The 21,995-nt window shown below is 45.1% G+C and overlaps 1 protein-coding gene across 13 annotated transcripts in view; it reads right to left on the minus strand.

Moving 5' to 3' along the window:
- The window catches only part of ARK2N (arkadia (RNF111) N-terminal like PKA signaling regulator 2N), a 108,092-nt gene that overhangs the window by 69,518 nt on the left and 16,579 nt on the right, over positions 1-21,995 (minus strand). For 3 of the 13 annotated variants that reach the window (XM_070050258.2, XM_070050262.2, XM_070050263.2), the window contains one exon: positions 21,599-21,797. The exons of 2 other annotated variants lie outside the window; for them this stretch is intronic. The gene's annotated coding sequence lies outside the window, so the exon portion shown is untranslated. Of the gene's footprint in view, positions 1-12,029; positions 12,115-20,987; positions 21,310-21,598; positions 21,798-21,995 lie in introns of those variants that run through there. 8 more of the 13 variants (XM_070050259.2, XM_070050253.2, XM_089305185.1 and 5 more) reach the window with 5 other exon arrangements.

A 21,995-nucleotide genomic window follows, 5' to 3' on the forward strand; every position in this document is an offset into this window, starting at 1 on the left:
GGTCTTTCTTTTGCCGTTGGTTCACCCTCCAATGGCCACCACGGCCGGCGCGCTACGGCTGGCGCACTGCAGCCGGCACACCGTGCTGATCCGAAGCCAGGAGCCAGGTGCTTTTCCTGGTCTCCCATGGGGTGCACAGCCCAAGCACCTGGGCCATCCTCCACTGCCTTCCCGGACCACAGCAGAGAGCTGGCCTGGAAGAGGGGCAACCGGGAAAGAATCCGGTGCCCCGATTGGGACTAGAACCCGGTGTGCCGGCGCCGCTTAGGTGGAGGATTAGCCTATTGAGCCGCGGCGCCGGCATAAACTGATATATATTTTTTAAAAAAATCAACTGTAATTCTATATAATACCAATTAAGAGAATGAAATTTTAAAAATAACAGTGTGAGAAAGTTCTAGAGATTAAAGGAGTTTAGAATAAAAAAGGGGGAAGCTAGGAGTAGCACATTAGTTCTGACAAATACACTAATATGATATGTTAATATGGAGTATGGCAAAGGGATATATAGGAACTCACTGTATTGCTATCTCCCAATTTTAGTTTTGTATATTTAAAATAAAAAACTTTTGGGGCCAGCACTGTGGCGTAGTAGGTAAAGCTTCTGCCTGCAGTGCCAGTATCCCATATGAGCACCAGCTGAATTCCCAGCTGCTCCACTTCCGATCCAGCTTTCTGTTATGGCCTGGGAAAGCAGTAGAAGATGGCCCAAGTCCTTGGACCCCTGCATCCATGTGGGAGACCTGGAAGAAGCTCCTGACTCCTGGCTTCCTATAGGCCCAGCTCCAGTCATTGCAGCCATTTGGGGAGTGAACCAGTGGGTAGAAGATACCTCTCTCTCTCTCTCTCTCTCTGCCTCTGCCTCTCTGTAACTCTGCCTTATGAATAAATAAATAAATAAATAAATCTTTAAAAATTAAATAAATAAAATTATAAACTTTTTAAAAGAACGTTTAGAAATCTGCTGCACCACAATATGCATATAGCTAGCACCACAGTACTGTATACTTAAAAAAATGTTTTAAGACAGTAAGATTTATGTTATTGTGTGTGGTTTTATTACCACATTAAAAAAAAAAAGAGCAATACTGTGAATTCCACTTCAAAATGAAACCACGAACCCCAGCAAAACTAGTGAGACTAGTGAGATGAAAAAAAAAATACAGGGGCAGGCATTTGGCACAGGAATTAAAATGTTGCTTAGGATGCCTGCATCCCATTTCAATGCCTGATTCGAACCCAAGTTCATCTGCTTCTGATTGCTCAAGTAGCTGGGTCTCTGACATCCAAGTGGAAGATCTAGGTAGAGTTCCAGGCTCTGGCTTCAGCTTGGCCCAACCACAGCTGTTGCAGGCATTTGGGGAGTAAAACAGCAAATACAAGATCTCTACCTTCCAAATAAAATGAAAATAAATAAAAATGTCCCCTACTCCATCTCCAAAAAAAAATCTCATGGAAGCCTCTAGAAATCCCCACAGGTGTATAGCAACTAAAAAAGCAGTATTTAAGAGAATTTGCTAAAATTTAGTTACAACAGTGACAATTTGTGTTATTTGAACAGACTCATCCCTCTCCACACAGCTAAGTTGGAAACTACTCAAGAATGGTACTATCAAAATACAGCCTCCCTTTTCCCCAGGTCCAGTCACAGGACTACCTTTCCAAAACAGGCAGGTTCTCATCTTGTTTCCAGCCACCTGTTGCTGAGACTAAGTTCTATCAAGTGTTGCTAAGAGATTCAGCACTGTTCTTTTAAAAAAAAAAAAAATATATTTATTTATTTACTTGAAAGTCAGAGTTACACAGAGAGGTCCTCCATCCTCTGATTCACTCCCCAAATGGCCACAACGGCCAGAGCAGCACCGATCCAAAGCCAGGAGCTTTCTCCAGGTCTCCCACATGGGTGCAGGGGCCCAAGGACTTAGCTTTCCCAGGCCATAGCAGAGAGCTGAATCAGAAGTGGAGCAGCTGGGTCTTGAAGTGGCACCCATGTGGGATGCCAGCACTGCACACGGTGGCTTTACCAGCTATGCCACAGCACTGGCACAGTCAGCATCATTTTTATACGAAGCCCTGACTTGAGAGAGACAGAGGATCTACATTGGGTGCAATGATCACTCCTGCACTAACACAATTTCCCCAATTTAATGAAAAGCATGAATATGCACATTAAAGCAGCTCAGTGAACTTCAAGTAAGACAAATTAAAAGAGAGCCTCAAACAGACACATCATAACACGGATGTTGAATGCCAAAAACAAGGAGAAAGATCTTCAGAACAGAAAAATGTTGTCATTATCTATTTGGGAACCCCAGTAAGATGACAGACAGCAACAGTGAAGGCTAGAGAACAGTGGACAAGCATATTTAAAAAAAGTGCTATTAAAACAAAAACAAAAACAAAAACCTCCAAGCCTATATCCAAAAAAGCTATCTTCTAGGCTGGCGCCACAGCTCACTAGGCTAATCCTCCGCCTGCGGCGCCGGCACACCGGATTCTGTCCCAGATTTCTCCTCTTCCAGTCTAGCTCTCTGCTGTGGCCCGGGAAGGCAGTGGAGGATGGCCGAAGAGGTTGGGCCCTGCACCAGCAAGGGGGACCAGGAGGAAGCACCTGGCTCCTGGATTCAGATCAGCGCCGGCCATAGTGACCATGTGGGGAGTGAACCAACGGAAAGAAGACCTTCCTCTCTGTCTCTCTCTCACTAACTCTATCACCCAAAAAAAAAAAAAAAAAAAGCTATCTTCTAAAAATGAAGGTGAAATAAACTTTCCCAGACTTCCAGAGGAGGGGGAGAAGGCAGGGCTGGGGGGAGGAGTATGCTTTGGTTTTCAAATACAATCAAATAAACAAACACTAGGAACTCACAAAAATTAGAGCTAAAGAAAATATCAATGAAAAGAATTTTATTAGGCTTAGAAAGAATGTTTTTAATAAATAAAAACAAGAGTGACAGGTGTCACTGCAGAATCTTATACCTCTGTTCTATGGGGTAAGCACTGTGACACAGTGGGTTAAGCCATTGCTTGGGTTGCCCACATCCCATATCAAAGTGCCTGGGATCAAGTTCTGCCTCTGCTTCCAATCTAGCTTCCTACTAATGCATCTGTCCAAGTACTTGGATCCCTCCCATCCATGTAGGAGTTCCTGGCTCCTGGCTTCCGCCTGGCCCAGCCACAACTGTTACGGGCATTTGAAGACTGAACAGCAGATAGAAGATATGCGTGTGTGTGTGTGTGTGTGTACATACACTACTCTGCCTTTCAAATATATAAAAAAAGAGAAAAAAAAAGTTGCTTCTGTTATAATTCTACTCTTTTAATACTGGGAAGGCAGCAAATGATGGTCCAAGTACTTGAGGGTCTGCCACTCACTGGGGCAGACCAGGATGGAGTCCCTGGCTCCTGGCTTTGGGCTGGTCTAACCCATGCCAACATGGCTATCTGGGGAGTCAACCAACAGATCAAAGATCTTTCTGTCTCTGTCACTCTGCCTTTCAAAGAGATAAAACAAATCTTGAAAAAAAAAAAAAACTTGTGGGGCCAGTGCTGTGGTGTAGTGGATTAACGCCCTGGCCTGAGCGCTGGCATCCCACATGGGCGCCGGTTTGAGACCCAGCTGCTCCACTTCCTGTCCAGCTCTCTGCTATGGCCCAGGAAAGCAGTAGGAGATGGCCCAAGTCCTTGGTTACCTGCACCCATGTGGGAGACCCAGAAGAAGCTCCTGGCTCCTGGCTCTGGATCGGCGCAGCCCCAGCCTTTGCGGCCATTTGGGGAGTGAACCATCGGATGGAAGACCTCTCTCTCTCTCTCTCTCTGCCTCTCCTCTCTCTGTGTAACTCTGACTTTCAAATAAATGAATAAATCTTAAAAAAAAAAAAAAAGAAAAATTTGTAAAGAAATAAGCGATCAAGCTATGAAAAAATATAGAGGAAACTTAAATATGTATTAGTGGGGCCAGTGTTGTGACAGAGCAGGTAAAGGTACCAACTGTAACAACAGCATCCCTTATGGGCATCGGTTTGTGTCCCAGCAGCTCCACTTCTGATACAGCTCTCTGCTAATGGCCAGAAAAGAACAGAAGATGGCCCAGGTGCTTTAGCCCCTCCCATCCACTTAGGAGACCCAGGTGAAGCTCCTGGCTTTGGCCTGGCCCAGCCCTGGCCATTGCAGCCATTTGGGAAGTGAACAGTGGAAGAGGAAGATATATATATATATAGATCACTCTCTATAGATATATATAGAGAGAGATCTATCTATCTCCTCCAACCAATCTAGAAAATCTACATTCTATATAATTCAAAGTATATGACATTTAGGAAAAGGCCAGACTCTATATATATATATATATACATACACACACACACACACACACACAGAGTCAAAAGATCAGTGGTTGCCAGCAGATAGGGGTGGAATAAAGGAAGACACAGAGCATAGAGGAATTTTAGGCCAATGAAACAACTTTGTATGACACTGCAATGGTGGATACATGTCATTATAAATCTGTTCAGCAGGCACTGTGGTGTAGTGAGTGAAGCCACCACCTGCAGTGCCAGCTCTCCCATATGGGTGCCATTTTGAGTACTGGCTGCTCCACTTCCAATCCAGCTCTCCACTATGGCATGGAAAAGCAGCAGAAGATGGCCCAAGTGCTTGGGCCCCTGCACCCATGTGAGAGACCTGAAAGAAGCTCCTGGCTTCAGATCGGCTCAGCTCTGGCCATTGCAGCCATTTGGGGAGTGAACCACCAGATGGAAGACCTTTCTGTCTCTTCCTCTGTAACTCTACCTCTCAAATAAATAAATACAATCTTAAAAAATAAATAAATCTGTCCAAACCTCTAGAATGTACACCACAAAAAGAAACCCTAACACAAACCTTGTGGTACAATTTTAATAAATGAACTACTCTGGTAGCGGATGCTGATAACTGCATTACGCACTCCTCCAAACACACAGAACTGTTTTTCAGTGTTATTCAACAAAGGATCTGTTAGTCAATACAAAAAATAGTGAATCCTAATGTGAAGTATGGACTTCAGTAATGCATCCACATTGGCTCATCAATTCTAACACATCAAATTAAAGCAGGATGTCAACAGGACAAACTGGAAGGGGATAACAGAAAAACTGTACTTTAAGGTTTTTTGGATAAACCTAAAACTACCCTAAAAAAATAAAGTCTAATTTTTTTTTAAATGCTGAAGAAGCTTGTTAGCCTGGAGCTGCTAGCAACCGACAGCCCTCCTAAGAAAAAATCCTGGCTGAAAATGGAAGCTCAAAGGCAATACTCAGAGCCAACATAAAAAGAGAAAAGTAGCACCCACATAACAACAGATTAAGCCCCTGGCAAGAGCAGTTGCACATTTGATTTGTCATAGATAAATGAACATATTAAATTTCATTTTGCTTGTAAATAAATGTAGATGGTGCATATATGGACACCTATTATAACCATCTTCTGCAAAAATCTCTGTAGATGCTAGGAATCAATCAGAGCATACAAAACAAACAAACAAACAAACAACACTGTAGTTAATAGCTCCACTTCCAGACTTCATAGACAAAGCCAATGGGAGCAATCTGCATTATGCTGGCCTTTTCTTCTCTCAGCACTGAAAACTAGTGCCTCCAGTGTGCACTACAGGGTATCTATCAATGCTGCTGCTGGCAAATCCCAGACATGGCATAAATAATCTCAATGAATCAGCCAAGACCTCAATGTGTTTAAAAAGTTTAAAGAAATACGAAAAAAGCAAAAAAAAGATTGAGGCAAGCTTATTAAATATACATATGCACGCATGCACACACACAAGAATGCTTCAGGAATTAATGATTTGTCAAAATAAATTGATGTTTTACTGCATATTTTTAAGCTTTCCAAAAAATTGTAATTTTAAAACACTATAGGATAAACAGTCTACCCATTCTAACAACTATCTCTAAACAATTCTATTTAGGTTTTCAGAACATTCTAATTATTTTTATTAATTATTGCTCACAGCTAACCTGAAATGTACAATCCTCACTGCTAAGAAAAGAATATGTAGGTCAATGACCAAGATATCTTTAGATACATTTAGGTAGATATATTTAGAACAGTTTATGAATTTCCAACCTCATCTTAGCTTAAGACTAGATCATACTACATAAGCAGCCTTCTTGAACCAAACATGAATACTCGGAATATCTAGATTTTACAAAAGAGAAGTTACAGTGTACGTTCAAAAGATAAGGTTTTGTAACAGGCTTCATGGTACACTGGGTTAAGGACCAGTTGGGAGGGACTCCAGCATCCCATATTCAGAGTGCCAGCTGAGTCTCGGCCACTCTGCTTCTACTCTGGCTTCCTGCCTAGGAAAGCAGCAGATTGTCGCTCCCCCATTCGCGGAGGAAGGACACTAGACCCTGCGCTGTTCTTTTGTCTGCTCGGCTCTTCCCGGGTTAGCTGCCGTTCGTTCCCTCACTCATGGAAGAACGACGCCGTCCCGGGTTTGCTGCCGGCCCCTCCACCTCCATAGAGGGGCGGCACCCCCCCGCCGCTTTCCCCGCTTCCGCACACCGCCGGCCGGCTCTCTCGGGGGCTGCTCAGATGTTGCTCAGGTGTTCCCTCAGATGTTCCTGGTGCATGTTGTTTCTCTCCTCCTTTATAGTCCTCTTCCACCAATCCCAACTCTGCTACCCACACGCCGAGCACGCTGCTCTCCTCCAATCAAGAGCAGGATCAGCTCCTGCAGCTTATCAGTCAAACTGATGAGACAGCTGCGTAGAGGTTGTTTGGTCTCTCTCTCAGCCCCATATTGTGGGAGAGCAGATGCATAGAATAAGTCTTAATTCCAGTAACTTAGTCTAGTCTCAGTTGCTCCCCACAGCAGATGATGGCCCAAGTACTTGGGACCCTGACATCCCTATGTGGGAGAGACCCGGATGGAGCTCAGGGCTACTGGTTTCAGCCTGGTCCAACCAGGGCTGTTATAGGCATTTGGGGAGTGAATCAGTAGAGGAAGATCTCTCTGCCTAGCAAAGAAACGATCTTTTTAAAAATATGAAAACAAATGATACCGTTTTATTTAATACAGGCTCCTTTAAAATAAATTTTTCTAATATATTTAGAATTTGGTTGTCCACAAATATACAATATTTGTACTTTTTGCACTAAATCAAAGCACAGCTACATTTCACAGTTAAAAATGTAAACAAGACTGACTGCTCCTTGCCTACACCTATAGTCTTGCTATACGTTTCTAGTCAAAATTTTAATTTCTTTAAGGCCTACAAGGTATGTCTATCACTCAAATCTCATTTTTAGCATCATTTTCCTTCACTGGGCTCCAGATCTCGCCACACACAAAGACCTTTTCTGACTCATGAATTTCTGTACTTTGCAATCCCCCTGCCAAGAAAGCATACCCCTAGCTCTCTCTGAGGTTAGGATGGCTTCTTCCTGTATTTCCAGCCTCATCTTCAAAGGGCAGGAAACAAATCTAGTAACTTGTTTCCTAGTTCACAGACCACCTTCTTGCTATGATCTCACACAGTGGAAAGGACAAGGCCAAGGAGTCTCTCTGGTCCTTTTTATAATGGCACTCATCCCAATCACATAAGCAAAGCCCTCAGGACCTAGCCACTATTTCTGGTACCACCTTGGGGGTTAGGATTCATGAATGTGAGAAGATACACACCTTCAGACCGTAGTAAAAGGCCACCTCTAAACACATTAAACACCTCTTCTCACTCACATTCCACTGTTCTCTACTTTTTTTTTAAGTGGCTAAAATTACTTTTTTGGGGCTGGTGTTGTGGCAAAGTGAGCTAAGTAAGTTGTGTATGCAACACCAGCACCCCATATCAGAGTTTGAGTCCCAGCTGTTCTACTTCTGATCCAGCTCCCTGCTAATGCCCAGGAAAAGAAGTGGAAGTTATCCCCAAGTACTTGAGCCCCTACCACCCTCATAGGATACCTAAAGGAAGCTCCTGGTTTCGCTCTGGTCCAGTCCTGGCTGTTGGAACATTTGGAGACTAAACCAGAAGATAGAAGATCTCTTTTTCTGTACCTCTGCCTTTCAAATAAATAAGTAAATATTTTTAAAAATAAAATGTTAAAAATGTTTATATCTGAGACTAGAGTCACAAGCCCACAAGAATGCAGGCAAACTTCAAAGTAATAAGTCTCTGTCTCTAATACAATTATGTCCTAAAACATTATAATTCATATCTACTGCTTATTTTTTTAATTATTTTTAATTTTTTTTTTTTTTTGACAGGCAGAGTGGACAGTGAGAGAGAGGTCTTCCTTTTGCTGTTGGTTCATCCTCCAATGGCCGCCGTGGCCGGAGCACCGCGCTGAAACGATGGCAGGAGCCAGGTACTTATCCTGGTCTCCCATGGGGACAGGGCCCAAGCACTTGGGCCATCCTCCACTGCACTCCCTGGCCACAGCAGAGAGCTGGCCTGAAAGAGGGGCAACTGGGGAAGAATCTGGTGCCCCGACCAGAACTAGAACCCAGTGTGCCGGCGCCGTAAGGCAGAGGATTAGCCTAGGGAACCGCGGCGCCAGCCCTCTACTGCTTATTTTTTAAAGGAATACCAAGATTTTCAAAAACAAAATCTATAGCAATCAATTTTCTATCTTAAAATCACCATTAGGAGGCCAGCTGTGGCATAACGGGTAAAGCTACCACCTACAGCGCCGGCATCCCAGATGGGTGCCAGTTCAAGCCCTGGCTGCTCCACTTCCAATCCAGCTTTCTGTTATGGCCTGGGAAAGCAGTAGAAGATGGCCCAAATGCTTGGACCCCTGCCACCTTTTTGGAAGACCTGGAATAAGTTCCTAGCTCCTGGCTTCAGATGGGCATAGCTCCAGCCGTTGCAGCCATTTGGGGAGTGAACTCACATCGAATGGAAGACTTCTTTCTCCATCTCTCTAGGCCTCTGCCTCTCTGTAACTCTGCCTTTCAAACAAATATATATTTTTTAAAAAATCACCCTTGTGCTGGCATTTGACAAAGTGGTTAAAATGCCTCTTGGGATAGCTGATTCCCATATCCAAGTGCCTCATTTGAGCCATGGCTCTTCTTCTTCTGATCCAGCTTCCTGCTGAAACACATTCCAGGTGGCAGTAGTAATGTCTAAAAATACTTGGGTCCCTGCCACCCATGTGAGAGACTGTATTGAGTAGTTGGCTCCTGTGGCTTGGGCCTGGCCCAATTCTGGCCATGGAGGCATTTGGGAAGTGAACCAGTGTATGGAAGATCTGTGTCTCTCTCCCTTTCAAATAAAGTGAAAATAATTACTATTTAAAGTAAAAAATTAGGGTGGGTGTTTGATGCTGCTAACGAGCCACATTCCATATCACAGTGACTGGTTTTAAGTCCCAGCTCTGCTTCCAACTCTAACTTCTGCTAACGAGCACTTTGGGAGGCAGCTGATGATGACTCAAATATGTGTGTCCTTGCTACCCATGTGGGAGATTCAGACTGCATTCTAGGCAACTGGCTTTGGCTGTTGTGGGAATTCAAGGAGTAAACCAGCAGTTCAAAAATCTCTCCCTCTCTTTCTTCCTAACAAAATAATTAAAATTATTTAAATATAACAAAAATTTAAAAAAATAAAATAAAACCACTCTCAGGGCCGGCGCTGTGGCACAGTGGGTTAAGCTGCTGCCTTTAGTGCCGGCATTCCATATGGGTGCCGGTTCGCGTCTCGGCTGTTCACTTCCAATACAACTCTCTACTCTGGCCTAGGAAAACAGTAGAAGATGGCCCAAGTGCTTGGGCTCCTGCACTGGCGTGAGAAGACCTGGAAGAAGCTCCTGGCTCCTAGCTTCGGATTGGCACAGCTCCGGCTGCTGCGGCCAATTGGGGAGTGAACCAGCGAATGAAAGACTTCTCTCCCTCTCTCCTTCTCTCTCCATGTAACTGGGACTTTCAAATAAATAAATAACATAAATCTTTAAAAAAATAATTAAAGAGGGCTGGCGCTGTGGCGCAGCAGGTTAAAGCCCTGGCCTGAAGCGCCAGCCTCCCATAAGGGCACCAGTTCTAGTCCCAGCTGCTCCAATTCTGATTCAGCTCTCTGTTATGGCCTGGGAAAGCAGTAGAAGATGGCCCAAGTCCTTGGGCTCCTGCACCCACGTGGGAGACCCAGAAGCAGCTCCTGGCTTCAGAACAGCACAACTCCAGCCGTTGCGGCCATCTGGGGAATGTACCAGTGGATGGAAGACCTCTCTGTCTCTACCTCTCTCACTCTCTTTCAAATAAATTAATTAATTAATTAAATAAAATAGGAAGGAAGGAAGGAAGGAAGGAAGGAAGGAAGGAAGGAAGGAAGGAAGGAAGGAAGGGGAGGGGAGGGGAGGAGAGGGGAGGGGAGGGGAGGAGGAAACAAAGCACTCTCAGCTCTTTCCTTTGCGGACTTTACACCTTGATGCTTACAAGTTAATAACAGCTTTTCAAGTTTTAGTAGGCACTGTTTTTTAAATATAAAGAACAGAGATAGGGGGCCAGTGCTGTGACATATTAGGCTAAGCCTCTGCCTGTTGCGCCAGCATCCTTTGCGGGTGCCAGTTGGTGTCCCAGCTGCCCTACTTCTCTGCTTATGGCCTGGGAAAGCAGTAGATGATGACCCAAGTGCTTGGGCCCCTGTATTAACACAGGAGACCCAAAAGAAGCTCCTGGCTCCAAAATGGCCCAGCTACAGCCATTGTAGTCATTTAGGGAGTGAGCCAGTGGATGGAACAGTTCTATCTCTCGCTCTCTTTCTGTAACTCTACCTCTCATGTAATTAAACAAAATCTTTTAAAAAAAGAAAAAAAAAAGAACAAAGACAGGGGACATTCAGACTAGAAACCAAGACACAAACTGCAACATATGAAGATAAAACTGGAATAAAACAGGACTTCTGAACAACATTGTATGTCTACTTGCTGGTTTGGGCAAATGTCATCAAAAGACTTAAGTCAGCTCAGTGTTAAAGCAGTTGGTTATCTGTGGAGTACTGGGAAAATTCAATGGTAAGAGAGAATCACGCTAGTAATCATGCAAGAAAATTAACACCCAACAATTAACTGATTGTTCTGATGGTGTTACAAACACACTGCTGCACAAGGGTGATTTTTAAAGCAAACACATATAAAACAACAATTGAGAAAATTTAAGTCCAAGAAAGACAGAAGATAAATAGCACATTATAAGAAAAGCAACAGAAAAGAAACAAGTTATTTGTGTAAATGTTTTCAGTCCCTCCCTCATGGAAACATATACTATGCTCTCTCATGGAAACAAGGGTCATGTTAATTATTTCAACTCACTCACAGCTCCTAACATGAAATAAATATTCAATATTTATTGAAATGATGAACTGAATCTATTTTTAAAACCACCAAGACCACTAATGAAAAAACTAATATGCTTAAAAATATTAACCCCTTTGATATAAAAATATATTCCAATACATAGAATCAATATGATTTCTCAGAGAATAACATATCTTTCTACATAAAACTTAGATAGGGGCTGGAGCTGTGGACAGCTGTGGCATAGCAGGTAAAGCCACTGCCCGCAGTGCTGCCATACCAAATAGGTGCCTGCTTGAGGCTGCTCCACTTGCAATCTAGCTCTCTGCTAACGCGCCTGGGAAAGCAGTAGAAGATGGCCCAAGTCCTCGGGCCCCTGCACTCACATGAGAAGAAGCTCTAGGCTCCTGGCTTAGGATTGGCCCAGCTCCAGCAGTTGCAGCCATTTGAGGAGTGAACCAACGGATGTCAGACACCCACCCCTCCCTCCCTCCCTCCCTCCCTCTTTCTCTCTGCCTCTACCTCTGTAACTTCACCTTTCAAATAAATAATCTTTTAAAAGAATCTTTAAAAAAATTAAGATAAAAACTGACGTAAGTAGTTAAGAACTTAGTAAAGCTGCTTCCTTATTATTTGGTCTAGTACATACAGTGATTGTGTTCAAGCAAAAATGCAAATCAGACACTATGAAACTATCTTAAGCCATAATAAAACTTAAGATGAAAGCAGTATCCTACTCAAAATCAAAATGGAGGTCCCTCCCCTCCGATGCTCAGTTCTAGGAAGAGATTTCATTGTATCCATAACGGTATGTTCCCAATCCTGAAACAGAAAAAATAATCTTTTCTAATTTCTACATACAAACACTAATTTACATAGAAAACAACAGTAACCTTATTTATCTTAAAGCTTATCTTAAAATAAGCACCAATACTTAAATTCTGTCTTTAATTATTGGCAAGCTTGGGGTTAGTTTCTCTACTGAGAAGTTGTGGCATGGATATCTTGGCCAGTGCAGAACCAAAGATTAGGACTGAAATAAAAACACCACGTAGTAGAAACAGCAACACATCCTTTCATTAACTCTCAAAAGGAAGAGTATGAAGAGGTGATAGTAAGACCAAACAGATGAGTAAAAGACTCAAACTCAGAATGATGTAAAGCATTCAGAGTGAGAAACTATGAGTAACTAATTAATGAAGCCTGGCAATGATCACCAACAACTAACATCACTTAGAGGAACCAAACATTGTGTCTCCTGATCCAAGCACACAAAATCATCTGGAAAGTATTTTCCCCAAACATAAAAGAAAAAAAATTGAGGGAACATACAATACAGAAACTGAATCTGATCAAGCTTCTAAATCTAAGACCATTAACAAGAAACCAAGGAGTCAGAGGAAGAAGCTTACTACCACTACAAGAATGTAACTGGCAAATCCCAGCGGGGGGCAACTCAGCCATTTCTTCAACTTAGTTTGCAAGGAAAAAAACTGAAGGGGTAACTTAGAGATTATGAAGTAATGCCCAGATTTTATATGGCTCTTGATGTGAATAAACGTAAAACACATTTAGTATATTATGGAGAAATCCAAGCACTTTCATGTTACATTACTATTTTTCAATGTGATAATGATTGTTTGATTTCCCTTCAAGAGCTGGGCCTGGTGCTGGGCTTAACAAGTAAAGCTGCTGCCTGCAGTGCAGGCATCCCATATGGGCAAGGTTTGAGCCCCAGCTACTCTACTTCTGATCCAGCTCTCCACTATGGTCTGAGAAAGCAACAGAAAATGGCCCAAGTCCTTGAGCCCCTGCACCTGCATGGGAGACCTGGAAGAAGCTCCAGGCTTTGGATCAATGCAGCTGGCATTGCAGCCAGTTGGGGAGTGAACCAGTGGATGGAAGACTCTGACTCTCTCTCTTCGAAACTCTTTCAAGTAAATAAACAAAATAAAATAATAAAAAAAAAAAGTGAAGCTGACTGAAACACCTCGAGTATTAAAGGGTTAGAGTACACAAAAAGAACACTATAATTAATACGGTATACTAGATCTGTCCAAAATGTGCTAGATTTGGCCTACCCGGACTGAAATACAAACTGTGAAATTGCAACCATGAGGAGAGAGCGGCTTCGCTTCCTTGCCAGCCAACCTTTACTCCACTGATAGAAGCTCTATAAATAGACTAAGAGTGACAATGGCTGCTCAAATCACCCCACAGTGCAGACACTACCACTTCTGGCATCTATCTGGCCCAACATCAGGGTTGTGAATAAATTAGCATCAAGTAGAAAGCCAAGGAAGCTACCAAATGCAAAAAGTGTGCTGCTGCTAATAAAATAAGAGATCCTCTAGAATATTGAAAAGCACCATCAGGGTAACTCAAGAATAATTTGAAACATAGGTTCTGAGTTTCCTCCAAGATTTCCGGCCATTTGCTATCTCCCTAGAAAAACAATCTACATAAAGATGGATCCTGAGGACCCCAAGACAAATGTTGTCAAAAATTTATCCACTACACAAATATCCTCAGGCTAACTGCAAATTGTTTAGTGGACTGGGCAGGGAAGGAAGCTGAGATGGGAAACCCTTGATAAATTGTTAATTTTATATATGCTTCTATGTTAAGTTAAAACTAAGGTAGACAGGAGACTACTTAAAATTTAACCAAATGAAGTTTTTGTTCTTAACACAGAAGGAAAACCGTGCTGTTTTTCCTAAAGTTTTAGCCCACATCCTACTTCCCTATCCCCAACAATACCTTTCTCAAATTATAAGGCTGACTCTAGACATAAGTCGTTTTTTAAACCAGACAGCTCTTTAAAAAAACAATCTTCTGATCCCTTTGGTGTCTTGTTTCTCTAATGTTTATCATGCTAAGGAAAACAATTTTTATACTAATACTTGATCACAATCCAAGTTTACATACATTCTTAATAACAGCTGCTGTAAATTTTAACATTTAATTTCATTGCTCTTTGAATAATCAGAACTAATTTAATAAAACGCAGGCTTGAATTCCAGACAGAGGTAAAAAGTATTTGCAAAAAAAAAGAACACTCCTCAATCATTTAAGTTTAAAAACCTACTTACCAAAATACTATTTTCTAATATCTAATCTAAAATTATTTTTTAAAGGAAAAGACTAGCTCCACACTGCAGTTGTTTTGTTACTCAGCACTTTGCTTCTCTATCACCTACTTTCTCTTCTCCACAGTTTAGAATAGGAAAGAAACTCAGAATCATCTTGTTTACTACACTGAGTTCCTCAAGCAGAAACTTTTTTTTAAGATTTATTTATTTATTTGAAAGTCAGAGTTACACAGAGAGAGGAGAGACAGAGAGAGAGAGATGGATCTTCGATTCACTGGTTCACTCCCCAACTGGCCACAACGATCCGAACCCAGGAGCCAGGAGCTTCTTCCGGGTCTCCCACGTGGGTGCAGGGCCCCAAGGACCTGGGCCATCTTCTACTGCTTTCCCAGGCCATAGCAGAGAGCTGGATCTGAAGCAGAGTGCCCATATGCGATGCCAGCACTGCAGGCAGCAGTTTTACCCGCTACGCTACAGCGCTGGCCCCAGAAACTTTCTTTTATCTACGCATCCATCCCCACCTGGCACAGAAGTGCTCAGTAACTGGATTTTTAATTTACCCAGGTTTAACGCCCTCTATACACACAAGAAGTAAGGTCTACTGATACACTTCTACTTTTGATTACTCTTCACTGAATTAGAAAATACTCATACAGCTGTTTTAAAATTAAATAAAGCCAAGTTAATAATTTAGGGACTTACATCATCTCCACAATTTAAAGTCTGAGCAAAGAGGAATGAGACTCCTTATTTTGAATAAAGACACTAAAGAGAACAGAAACAAAACAAGCACTATACATTAAAGCCACAAATCCTTAATAAGACAACCAAATCTGAGTCACATCTACCATACTAAGGTTTTTAAAATCACATTGACTATCAGTTGCTATTAGTATGTTCCACTGAATCTCCATAGTATTTAACAACTCGTTTCCTTGGCCAGCAATTCAGGAATACAGAGAAAACAAGCAAAACACTTCTCCTTTTCACCTTTCTCCTCCCTTTTACCATAAGGTCACAAGGCCCTGTGAGCTGAGTGTGAAAACAAAATGACTGAACATCAATCCCACCTCTGCTGAGACAAGCTGCCCACACAGAGCAGAAAACACTGCTTCTCGCCCTTGATTTCAATCATAAGAATTCTGAAAAAGTAAGGAAAGGTACAATTAAAAATAAAGGCTAGGGGCTCGTGCTGTGGCGTAGCAGGTAAAGCCGCAGTCTGCAGTGTATCATCCCATAGAGGCAAGGTTTGAGTCCCGGCTGCTCCACTTCAGATCCAGCTCTCTGCTGTGGCCTGGGAAAGCAGTAGAAGATGGCCCAAGTCCTTGGGCCCCTGCACCCACGTGGGAGACCCAGAAGATGCTCCTGGCTCCAGGCTTCAGACCGGCACAGCTCCAGCTGTCGCAGCCAACTGGGGAGTGAACCAGCGGGTGGAAGACCTCTCTTTTCAATCAATCAATATCTCTCTCTCTCTCTCTGTACAACACTGACTTTCAAATAAAATAAATACATCTTCTAAAAAATTAATTAAATTAATTAAAAGAATAAAGGCTAGGGGCCAGCGCTGTGGCATGCCAGGTAAAGCCGCCGCCTGCACTGCTGGCATCCCATATGGGTATCGGTTCAAGTCCAGGCTGCTACACTACTGAATGAGCTCTCTGCTAAGACCTGGGAGGACAGCAGAGGATGGCCCAAGTCCTTGGGCCCATGTGGCCGCATCGGGGGCCCAGGAGAGACTCCTGGCTCCCAGCTTCGGATTGGCCCAGCTTTGGCTGTTTCAGGAGTGGACCAGCAGATGGAGGACTTTCTCTGCCTCTCTGTAGTTCTGCCTTTCAAATAAATAAATCTTTAAAAAAAAAAAAAAGTTTTGTAACAGTAATGCCAAACTGGAATTTGACAGCTAAAGCAAAATAACTATCAAAACCTTTAAGCTGACAACCAAGAAACTACCCAAAATGAAATTTTTACTCTATGAACATAAGGCTCAATGCAGAAAATCCTCCAAAAAGAATGCCTACCTCATCCTTCATATTCCACAGGTTGTTGTTTTATTTTTTTGCCCTAGATGAAAATTCATAACCTTTTAGCAGACTAAGGTACCTTTAGAACCTAGCCCTACCTCCACCTACCCTGTTAATCTCTCTGAAAACTCAAGCCAAAGGCCCCACTTAACCATTCAAGAGTATAGGTATAGGTATAGGTATAGGTATAGGTATAGGTATAGGTATAGGTATAGGTATAGATATAGATACCATGACTTTTTGGGCTATTTTCCAGCCTGGAGTTCTCAAATGGAAATCCCTCTCAAACCTCAATTTTAAAAGTTTAGGTTCCAGGGCTGGCGCTATGGTCTAGCAAATAAAGCTGTACCCCATGAGTGCCGGTTTGAGTCCTGGCTGCTCCATTTCCAATCCAGCTCCCTGCTATTGCTCCTGGGAAAGCAGAAGATGGCCCAAGTATTTGGTACCCTGCCAACCCAGATGGAGAACCTGGAAGAAACTCCTGGCTTTAGATCAGCATAGCTCCAGCTGTTGTGGATATGTGGGAAGTGAACCAGTGGATGGAAGATTCTCTGTCTCTCCCTATCTCCAACTTTGCCTTTCAAAGAAATAAATAAATTTGAAAGAAAAAGAAAAAGTTGGGGAAAGCGCTATGGCGCAATGGGCTAAGCCACTACCTGACACACCAGCATTCCATATGGGCCCAGTTCGAGTCCCAGCTGTTCCTCTTCCAATCCAGCTCTCTGCTATGGCCTGGGAAAGCAGTAGAGGATGGACCAAATGCTTGGGTCCTGCACCCATGTAGGAGACCCAGAAGAAGGTCCAGGCTCCTGGCTTCAGATCAACCCAGCTCTGACCGTTTCAGCCATTTAGGGAGTGTACAAACAGCTGGAAGACCTTTCTCTGTGTGTGTGTGTGTGTTTCTCTCTCTCTCTCTTTCTCTCTCTCTCTCTGTAATTCTATCTCTCAAATAAATGAATCTTGAAAAAAAAAAAAAAAAGTTTAAGTTTCTTGGAGCCGGCATTGCAGCACAGCATGTAAAACCACTGCTTGCAATGCCAGCATCCCAAACAGGCGCTAGTTTGAGTCCCAGCTGCTCTACTTCCAATCCATCACCCTGCTAAGGTGCCTGGGAAAGCAGAGGAAGCAAGTGCTCAGCCCCACATCTACAAGCGAGACCCAGCAGATCCGGACTTCTGGTTTAAGCCTGGCCCAGCCCTGATAGTTGCAGCCATTTGCGGAGTGAACCAGCGGAAAGAAGATCTCTGTCTCTTCCTCTTTGTGTAACTGATTTGCAAATAAATAAATAAATCTTAAAAAAAAAAAAATTAAGTTCCTGAGGCCAGGCATTGTGGGAAAGCAGGTAAAGCCATCTGTGGTTGCTCCACTTCTAATCCAGCCCCCTGCTAATGCGTCTGGGAAAGCAGCAGAGGATGGCCCAAGTCCTGGGAATCCTGCACCCATGTGGGGGAACTGTTAGAATTTCTGGCTTCTGGTTTCAGACTGGTCCAGCCCTGGACATTGCAGCCATAGGGAAGTGAACAGTGGATGCAAGACCTCTCCCTCTCTCTCTCTCTGTAACTCTGCCTTTCAAATAAATAAAATAAATCTTAAAAAAAAAAAAAAGTTTAAATTCCTTGAGCACTGTGATCTTAATGGTCTCATTCACGACAGCACCTGCAACTAGAGCATTGCTGGCACAGAGAAAGCAATCAATGAATTAGTGTGGCGAGAATAAAGGTTTCACATGGATGCGCTGTCTTCCATGCTTTCTCCACAGCGCCTCTCTTTTTCAGCTTTTTAGTATGTCTATTTCATTTTCCCTTCCTATTTACAACTACCCAAGAAATTTCATTTAGTCCCAAACTCTTTCCTAAAATAATCTAATACTGGAATCAGTATACTTCAAAACACATGAACTATAGATTTCTAATCATTTATAGGTTTTCTCAAATACTGTCACTTCAGTAAATATGAAAATATTTTCATGTATGTGTCAGAAAATGGGGAAAGTCTAAGATGGTTTACAAAGTAACTGAACAGTAAGGTTTGGGTCTCTAGTATAAACATATACCACCTCCAAACTTTAAAAAGAAAGGAAAAAATTAGCAGATTGCCTGTACTCTACATCAAGTTTATTCATGCAAGTATCAGAACAAAATCTTAAGACTGAGGATCCTGACAAAACAATGAATAAGCAACCACACAAGCTCACAGAAATTACCAGTCCTAAAGAGATTTAAAATATCAATGTCAACATAAACACTAAGACACCTTTAAGGGGCCTGTGGTGCCAGCATGCCATATGGGTGCCAGTTCCAGTCCCAACTGTTCCACTTGCGATCCAGCTCCCTGCTAATGCACTCGGGAAAGCAGCAGAAGTCAGCCAGAGTGCTTGGGCCCCTGCCATCCAATCGACAGACTAGGAAGAAGCTCCTGGCTCCTGGCTCCACCTGGCCCAGCCCTCTGGAGAGTGAACCAGCAGATGAAAGATAATCTTTCTCTCTCCTACTTCTCCTTCTGTAACTCTGCCTTTGAAATAAATAAAAATTAAGACAAAAAAAAAAAAAAACGACACCTTTAAAGGACATATATTGAGCACTGTTTTAACAGAATTCCACTAATTTAGGGCCTGAAGCTGAGTTTATCTTTAATACAGGACCTTGTATTAATCATGAAAGCTACAAAACAGATTACGATAGTTACTCTCACGTGTATGCATGAAAGAGTACTATAACCTAAAGTAGTGGCATAACTACTGCACTGTTAGCTTAATATGAAGGTAACAATGAGCAGTTTCCAGCTCCCAAATCCAGTCCATCCTACCTTCCACAAACAAGTGTTGGGGAGAAAAAAAATCCCATTAAGAAATCCGATTTAGTTGGTCCCTTAGGTTGAAGGAAGTTTCTTGAAGTCTTTCCCTGCCTTTCAGATTCAAATCACCTACTGCAAAGTTTGCATCAGCAACATGTTAACATTAAGGAAAAGATGAGGTCTGAAGATTTAAGATTACAGTGGTACTGAAAAGCAGTCTATAGAAACCTGATTTAGAAATATCTAAGAAATATTTTTATCTCTCATTTAACAGAACTTAGAAAATCTCATTAAGGTTCTTTTTAAAGTAGCATACAGGTCACTGCAGTCAATTCCACCTTGGTTTCTTGAATGCAAATTTAATTCATAATTTTGTTTACCAAGCGTTCAACTAGCATTGTATTGGGCATATCACTCGGCCAAAACGTTGTACTGCCTACTGAAATACCAGCGTTGTGACTCCTCAAGACATCAGGTAACAACTATTCATCGCGGGCCTCTAAAAATGCTTGTTAAATCAAAAGGCAAGGCTCTGATTCCTGGAGAAATCCAGACTGCCAGGATCAGCAAAACTACATTAGAAAGTTAACAGCTTCCATCCTTAAAATACCCCAAGAGAAGAAAGAGAGTGAGCCAAACTGTTAACACGTATGTGCCCAGGGATACCGCCGAATAACACCCGAAGCAGAACGGCCATATGTATCTGTAATTAAGAGGTCCGACCATGATAAAGCATCATCATGTGGGTTTTTCAGCCCCTGGTGGAAAGATTCAGAAAGCCAAAACTCAGGCAAAAGAAAATAAGGGAAAAAAAAAAAAAAAAAAAGAAAAGCACATCTAAGCATGAACTGCTCAAGCGGCCAGAGATCTGGGACGACCAATACAGACGCTCCTGCCTTCAACCTGTGCGCATCTATTTTGGGACAGAGGATCGGACAATTTAAAAGTGAGAAATGGCGTGCGGCTCCAGCAGAGGCTGCTGCATAAATAGCACAATACAGGGCGGACGGCGCCGTGAGGAAGGAAAAGTACGAAGCGCACCCGGGGAGGAGAGGAGAGGAGAGCAGAGCCGGCTCTGGGGAGTCAGGCACGGCGGCAGCCTGTAACCGGGGGGGTCGCCGGTTTACTGCCTCGCCGGCTCCGAGGCCAAGTTAACAAACTCCCCAGAAGAAGTCAACCTTGGAGACTGACACACGTCTCCCACGGATCCGGGGAGTCGGAGTGGAAGAGCCCACCAAAGCCTTTTTCTGCCCCCGCGCCACGGCCACCGCAGCCGTGGCGCCGAGGAGGCCGCTGGCCTCTCGGCGGCCGCGCAGGTAGCAGCGCCGGACCCCAGCTCGCGGACTCGGCGAGCCGGCGCCACCGCCTCCCCCGCCGCGGGCCCGCGAGCCTCAAAGTTGCGTGAAGACAACTCCAGGGCCGCGCGGCCCGGGGGGCTGCGGCACCTCCCGCCTCCCCCGCCACGACATGGCCCCGGCGGCCCGGACAGGGAGAAAAAAGGGGGCGGCCAACTCGGCCCGGCCGGGAGGACGCGAGGGTCACCGGCCGCAGGCAAGCCAGGGGGTGGGAGCTACTCGAGCCCCTCGCGGCAGCCCCCCTGCACCCGGGCCGCGCCTCCCGCCGAGTCTGGGTGCCATCCTCGGCACCCACCAGCCGAGCCCGTCACGACCCCTGCGCCCGGACGCCGCAGAGCCCTCGCCCGCGGCCCGCGCTCCTCCCTGGGATGCAGCCCGGATCCCACGGCTCGACCCACGGCCAGGCCGCAGCCCTGAGCTGCTTCCCGCCTCACCTGTGCTCCGCGGCGGCTTCGTGCCTTCTCGCCCGCTCCGCGCGCCCCGTCGGGGCACGCACCGACCCTCCAGCCGGGAATCCCGGCCGCGGTGACTCGGGAAGCGACGGCCACCGCCGCCTTCTCCTCCTTGGCACAGGCCCTGGCAGCGAACAGAGGGTCGCGGTCAGAGCCACCGCCGCGGCCAAAGTGAATCTCGCCGCCTCCGCAGCCTCCACCACCAATTCCCTTCAGTCGTCCGCGCCGCCCCAAGAAAATGTCACCAGAGGCCGTTCCGCTCGGCTCCTCACTTCCGCCCGGAACCACAGAGCCCGCGTCGGCCGGCTAGAGCGGCCGCTGCAGCGAGAGCCGCTGGGGATGGAGGCGGAGGCCGGGAGGAAGCCGGACAGCGCCATCTGGCGGGAGGGGACGCGAGCTCCTCCCGCTGCGGAGCGCCGGGCGCGCCGGCGCCGGCTTCACGGGCTTCTTTCCCGCGCTCCCTCCTCCTGCTGAAGCGGCTGCCTTCTAGAAATGTCCTTGCCTGCCGGTGGGCAAGCCAGTCGGTGCGAGCCAAGAACAGTGCCGCAAGAAAGAGACGGCGCTCCCTTTTCCATGCGCTGCTCGGTACTCACCCCCTCCCGAAGATTTCCCGCGGCGGCTGAATTGGAGCTCCTCCTGCCGGGAGCCCGCTCCCCTCTCCCTACTTTTCGGCGAACGCCAGCGGCTCGGCGCGGGGCTGCTCCGCTGTGCTCTTCCCGTGCAGTGGCACCAACATCCTGTGCAAGTTTCTGGCCGGGACCCTGGCGCGCCTCGCGGCTGGAGCCCCACCTGCTGGAGAGACAGCGTCGGCGGGGGAGACGCGCCCCACCCCGGCCCCGGGCGCCCCAGTTTCCACCTCCGCGGAGTCACTGCCGGCTCGGCAGCCCGCGCTGCAACCGGGACGCGCCCCGCCCTCCAGGGGCTCTCGGAGCGCATCCCTGAGGGGGCCAGGGGCGTGAGGGGTCTGCCAGACGTGGGGCCGGGAGAAGG

Source organism: Oryctolagus cuniculus, chromosome 10 (assembly GCF_051225735.1).
Source record: "Oryctolagus cuniculus isolate XC-2025 breed Fujian yellow rabbit chromosome 10, ASM5122573v1, whole genome shotgun sequence".
Lineage (NCBI taxonomy): Eukaryota > Metazoa > Chordata > Mammalia > Lagomorpha > Leporidae > Oryctolagus > Oryctolagus cuniculus.